This window comes from Cydia amplana, chromosome 20 (genome assembly GCF_948474715.1).
Source record: "Cydia amplana chromosome 20, ilCydAmpl1.1, whole genome shotgun sequence".
Lineage (NCBI taxonomy): Eukaryota > Metazoa > Arthropoda > Insecta > Lepidoptera > Tortricidae > Cydia > Cydia amplana.
Window position 1 is genome coordinate 513,373 of NC_086088.1, and position 7,036 is coordinate 520,408.

Below are 7,036 nucleotides of genomic sequence, written 5' to 3' on the forward strand. Positions count from 1 at the left end.
CGAGACAACCCGATCAATGGCGATTGGGTATCGACGACCACAAAGATTAGACAACTGTAGACGGGACATAGTAACAGAATAACAACTATTCTGCCTGTATGTAGAAACAATTCACTTTATACATTTTGAACACCTCGACCGCTTAGCACCTCACTATACAAGCCACGCTTTCTAAAAAATTCACAGTGAATAATAAAATCCTGCGTGGATCGTAAAACCCGAAACAATTCACTTCACATAACGACTATAGCGAGACAAGCCGATCAATGGCGATTGGGTATCGACCACCAAGATTAGACAACTGTAGACGGGACATACTACCAGAATGACAACTATACGTATTGTCAGAAACAATCCACCTTGCATAGCGAATATAGCGAGTCAACAATTGGGACAGCTATGAAAGCGACGTGCCACCAAAGCAATAAGTTTGGTCAATTATGATTTCCCTTTATAATTGCTCAAAAATTCATTGGAAAGTTTGATTTTGTTGTGAGAGTTGTAACTGTTGTAAGTACGTGTTTTTGTAGGTACACTAAAGTGTTTTAGTTACAATTTTAATAACAAAACTTCCGAATTTTAATTTTAATAACAAGACACAGACATATTATTAAATATATTAGGAACGGGTTACTCACGTACTGATGATCAGAGCGCCTACCGCGAACCACGTTCGTCGTGTTGCCTCTCTGTCGCACTTGTAAATTCGTACGTAAGTGTGACAGGGAGGTAACACGTCGAACGTGGTTCGCGGTAAGCCCTCTGTCCGCCGGACGATATCCGCCTGTCAGTTGTTCGGAGCTGTCACCTTTTGCGTTTAACTGACAGGCCGATATCGTCCGGCGGACTGGTCATCAGTGAGCCCTTTTAATTTCAGTTTCAGTTATCTCATACTTAATATCAGCCAGAGCCTCACTGCTGCTTTAAACTTGTAGGCACAAAAAAACTATTTTTCTTCGCTGGTTTACTATGAGGGGGCGATATTTATACGCCACACACTAGAGTGGTTACGGAAACTGCGACTCCAACTTTCCTAGTAGGTCACGATAGTGTTGCACTGCAGGAATATTCCTGGGAATATTTGTATGTTGTGAGGATTATTCTCAATGCGAGAAAATGTGTAACATTAATAAAAAGAAAGATAATATTGGTTTTATGTGAATAACTCGAAAATGCGTGAATTATTTATTTATTTTATTATTTATTTATTAATCAAATAAGTAACACAGCATTACAGTATAAAACCAAGGCACTGTGTAACTACACAATAAAAGAAAATATAACTTGACAAGAAAAAGAAAAACAATAGGTAATTAATCCGTTTTTGCTTATTAAAGAATGATATAACTATTATGAAATTTGGGTAACCCAGATTTAAATAGGTATTAAAATAATACTTTGGGTACCTACTATAATGCGAATAGTCAAATTTAACTAACTACCTAAATGTATGTACCAGAATTAAGTAAACGAATGTATACCTTATTCATTTCCGTAAGCCAAATCATCGGTTCAGGCGGAGTATGTCACTTTCTTAGGACGTCACATTCTGAGTTCGTCACTTTCTGACTTTGTCACTTTCTGAGATCGTCACATTCTGAGTTCGTCACTTTCTGACTTTGTCACTTTCTGAGATCGTCACATTCTGAGTACGACACTTTCTGAGGACGTCACTTTCTGAGTTCGTCACTTTCTGAGTTCGTCACTTTTTTAGCATAGGTACGATTTAACAGTATAATATACCTGCACGAAAGATGTTTACTGCCAGCAACCAGATTAGCTGTTCGACATACGGTCGCTTTTATATCCTACATACCAATACCAATCTCTGTTTGCCTTACACCTGACTGGTAGAGAATTCCATTTGGCAAAACGTCCTATGTTTCGTGCAATAAAGTGAAAATAGAGAAATAAATAATAATAATAAAACAATCTAATTATGTTTCAATCAGAGTATTTAATTCAGAATAAGTACTTAGAAACTACAAGCACCAAAACATTTAGCCACAGATTGGAGTTAGGCCGGCAACAGCTTCGATTCAATACACAAATGTCGCACAGTAGGAACCATGATTTTATCATTCGCCGCTGTGATTAGCTCGTGAAGGTATCACGGCAAGCTCGCTGACACCAGAAGAAGGTCATTCCAACATATTTACATTTAAACGGACTGCCGCTCCTTTCGTGACAACATATTCTTCAGCATCTTCTGTCATGTCTCCATAAACTCAAACGTCTTTTTTTCTGATGGTAGTGTAAATTTTGGATATAAAATCAGCATTGCAGTTTTGTTTCAGACAATATTTCTTCTCGTGTCATCTGTGGAGAATAGGCGTCAATGGATTTTTTCTTCAAAGCGTTGCCGAATTTCAGAATATATGTTCAGCCATCAATCACTTCTGCGTATGGAGTGATCCATACTCTCATAGTTCTCATGTTCTTTATTTGTTTGTTTTCTTCCTATATGTATAGGTTACACGATGAATTTTTAAATTATTATTACATCATACTTTTAGCCTGACAATAAAAATCTAGCATGTCGCCGATTTGACATCGCTGATTTTTTTTCTATTTAAAATGCGAAACTACAAAAAGGTTATATATAAGTAGTTTGTCAAAGGACTCTCTCATTTCAAACATAGACAGAGATAATCATACTATCTTTGTCTTACTCTAGTACTAGCACCCAAAAGAAAAGGACGAGTACAGTTTGTATTGTTCTTATTTAATGACAAATTGATTTGACCAACTATACTTACAGTCCGTTAACTCTCAGAATGAAATTCGTTTTTCGGGTAAAATCGGACGTAATCGCGTAATAGAAAATAGAAAATATCTTTTTTAAAGTTGATCCTAGCGAAAAAAAGTAGCATTTACCTATTTTATAAGAAATCTCAAATAGATTATTTACGTAAAAGATAATATTTTGCTGTGGGCTACCGTTTACGAGTTATTTACGAAAAACTAAAAAATAACAACCTTAGACTAAATTATACGTGACTTTCCCACTTTAATATATTTTAAAACATTGATCCTAGCGAAAAAGTGTACTGAATCATTTTTGTAGGAAATTTTATATGGATTACTTATGTAGTAGAACATTTTTTTCTACGGGCCACCGTTCAAGAGTTATTTACGAAAAACTCTAAAAAGGGACCTTAACACCATATGTAATAACATCATAATTTGACAGAGTCGCCGGTCAAAGGAACCGAGTTGGAAAGTTCCCAAATTAGTATACTACTCTTTGTAGCCCACGTAGTGAAGAATCTAAAAAAATTTTTGGACATCGAGGTTTGTACCACCTTGTATAGAGTAGTTAATACCACCATAACTAGTGGGTAAGTAAATATTTAAATTCATATTAAAATATGTGACTTTTAAGTACTTACTGTATATTTACAAATTAAATTTAAAATTATTGTTTTAATTTATTCTTTTATTTTAAAGTAAATTTGAATTAAATCTAGAGATAAAATAAAAAACACAAACTATAAAATATACTAACTTACCTACAAAAAAAAATGTGACTGTTATTACCACTCTATATAATTTCAGCCAGAAGTAGTAAATGACGGTGTGACGTTCTGCTTTCAAATTCTGATTCTATTTTATATAGAATATGACAAAAAGTCAAATAGCAATATAGTCATCAACCAAATATTAAGCATAACGTCATTAAATTAGGGCTTATTTTACATTGAGACAATAGGTATCCCTAACTTTTTGCGGTAAGTTTAAAACTTTTTGTGAGTGAGTAAGAAAGCAGAATAGCAGTATCACCTTCGCGTGTTACCGCCGATACCCGATGTAAGTATCTTTCTAAAATCCGAAGGTCATTAGAGTTAACGGACTGTAGATAATATGTTGCGCTAGCTTCGACCCGCGACTTCATCTGCGTGGAAATATAATGATGATGAATAAACAATAATTAGGTCCTTCGCGTCGTAGCGCAAAAACAATCAAATTTTCGTTCCCCTTTGAAACCCCTAAGTAATATTTAAAAAACACGAAATAAAAAAAAAAAGAAAAATGTTTATAGGGTTGTATCTTCTAAACCGAGCGCAAAAATATTAAAATGTTCATTCCTCTGTAAGAAACCCCTAATAAATTAAAAAAAAGCACAAAAAAAACAAAAAACAAAATAAAAAATTATAATGCTGTATCTCCTAAACCGTGTGTCATAGCGCAAAAATAATCAAATTTTCGTTCCCCTTTGAAACCCGTAAGTGATGTTTAAAAAACACGAAAAACAAAAAAAAAAGAAAGAAAAAGGTTTATGGGTTGTATCTCGTAAACCGTGCGTCGTAGTGCAAAAATAATAAAATGTTCATTCCTCTGTAAGAAACCCCTAATTAATATAAAAAAAAAAAACAAAAAAGAAATAAAAAAAAACAAAAAAAAACTTTATAATGCTGTATATCCTAAACCGTACGTCGTAGCGCAAAAATAATCAAATTTTCGTTCCCCAAGATTTGAGGCCCGGGGAAGGACATGTACTTGGTCAACCAGATCTTGACAGTAGAAAAAGGCGGCAAATTTGAAAAATGTAGGCGCGAAGGGATATCGTCCCATAGAAAATTTGAATTTTGCGCCTTTTTTTACTGACAAGATTTGGTTGACCAGCTATAATTATTATCATCATATTTCCACGCAGATGAAGTCGCGGATCGAAGCTAGCGCACCATATTATCTAATTATAGTTGGTTAAACCAATTTGTCATTAAATAAGAACAATACAAACTATACTCATCCTTTTCTTTTGGGTGCTAGTACTAGAGTAAGACAAAGATAGTATGATTATCTCTGTCTATGTTTGAAATGAGACAGTCCTCAAACTATATATAACCTTTTTGTAGTTTCGCATTTTAAATAGAAAAAAAATCAGCGTTGTCAAATCGGCGACATGCTAGATTTCTATTGTCAGGCTAAAAGTATAATGTAATAATAATTTAAAAATTCATCGTGTAACCTATATAAGAAGAAAACAAACAAATAAAGAACATGAGAACTATGAGAGTATGGATCACTCCATACGCAGAAGTGATTGATGGCTGAACATATATTCTGAAATTCGGCAACGCTTTGAAGAAAAAATCCATTGACGCCTATTCTCCACAGATGACACGAGAAGAAATATTGTCTGAAACAAAACTGCAATGCTGATTTTATACGCAGATAGGTATCCAAAATTTACACTATCATCAGAAAAAAAGACGTTTGAGTTTATGGAGACATGCCAGAAGACGCGGTATGCTGAAGAATATGTTGTCAGGAAAGGAGCGGCAGTCCGTTTAAATGTAAATATGTTGGAATTATGACCTTCTACTGGTGTCAGCGAGCTTGCCGTGATACCTTCACGAGCTAATCACAGCGGAGAATGATAAAATCATGGTTCCTACTGTGCGATACATTTATGTGTATTGAATCGAAGCTGTTGCCGGCCTAACTCCAATTTGTGGCTAAATGTTTTGGTGCTTGTAGTTTCTAAGTACTTATTCTGAATTAAATACTCTGATTGAAACATAATTAGATTGTTTTTTATTATTATTTATTCACTTTATTGCACGACACATAGGACGTTTTGCCAAATGGAATTCTCTACGAGTCAGGCGTAAGGCAAACAGAGATTGGTATTGGTATGTAGGATATAAAAGCGACCGTATGTCAAACAGCTATTAATCTGGTTGCTGGCAGTATACATCTTTCGTGCAGGTATATTATACTGTTAAATCGTACCTATGCTAAAAAAGTGACGAACTCAGAAAGTGACGAACTCAGAAAGTGACGTCCTCGGAAAGTGGCGTTCTCAGAAAGTGACGTACTCAGAAAATGACGTCCTCAGAAAGTGTCTTACTCAGAATGTGACGATCTCAGAAAGTGACAAAATCAGAAAGTGACGAACTCAGAATGTGACGATCTCAGAAAGTGACAAAGTCAGAAAGTGACGAACTCAGAATGTGACGTCCTAAGAAAGTGACATACTCCGCCTGAACCAACTCTTTGTTAGCATTGACATAACGCTCAACTTCGCACAAACCGTACGGTTTTTCACTATTAGGAGTTGTATATTCTATTCGCGCTAAACTTTATGGTGGGAAGACAAGTCTATACTCTATAGTTCGTTTTTATAGTTCGTTATGTATACCTATAACTTATAAGATGATAGATAGATAAGATGACAGGGTAAGAAAAACATTGGGATAATATAAATACTTTCACAACACAAATCTTCAAACTGTCTCTCTTGGCCTGAGCAAAATAAACTATGTATCACTTACCCCATTTGACCTTATATAAATATTACGATTATAATCTGCCTACAATATTTTCCACGGGATTATTAAAAATTCCCGAACATTCCCGACACAGCCCATCACTAGCACGCCCTCAAGAATAAAAGGGAAATGAACTACTTTCGAGTTTTGTCTCGGGTTAGGGAAATATCGGAATAGTCCTTAGTTTTGTGACACGAGGCCCAACTTCAACGATCGGTGGAAGGTTTTATGACAATATAGCTTCTTAAAGTTTTTGCCTTTGAGGGCATTTATCGTTATGAATAATGTGAATCGTTTTTTTTGTGAAAAAATATTGGCGTTTAGTATTTTTTTCTCATTTCAACTCAAAAGGGTGAATTAACGTTTACAACTGCTGCGTTATCGTACAAAATGTAACTTTTATCTGATAAAGTTGTTAATTTTAATGTGTTAATTAATTACTTATGGATCTATAATGCCCCTGGAAACCAAAAAGTAAAAAAATCAACATGGTTTTTGAAAAATAGATTTTTCTTTGGTATCTAGAGACACGAACGAAATCAAGTGTTCTAAAAGTTGATTCACCCAAAAGTCTCAGCGAGTCTCCAGTAAAATAAGCGACTGCCGTATTCGAACTTCAAGATTTTCACAAGAGACGACACGTACTAGATCCATTCTAGATACGTTATAGTTTAGATTTCAACTAGTTCTCTTTTGCAGCGCAATTCGGGCAACCAATGTCACTTTTACGTTAGATAGAGTTAGATATCTATTAGATG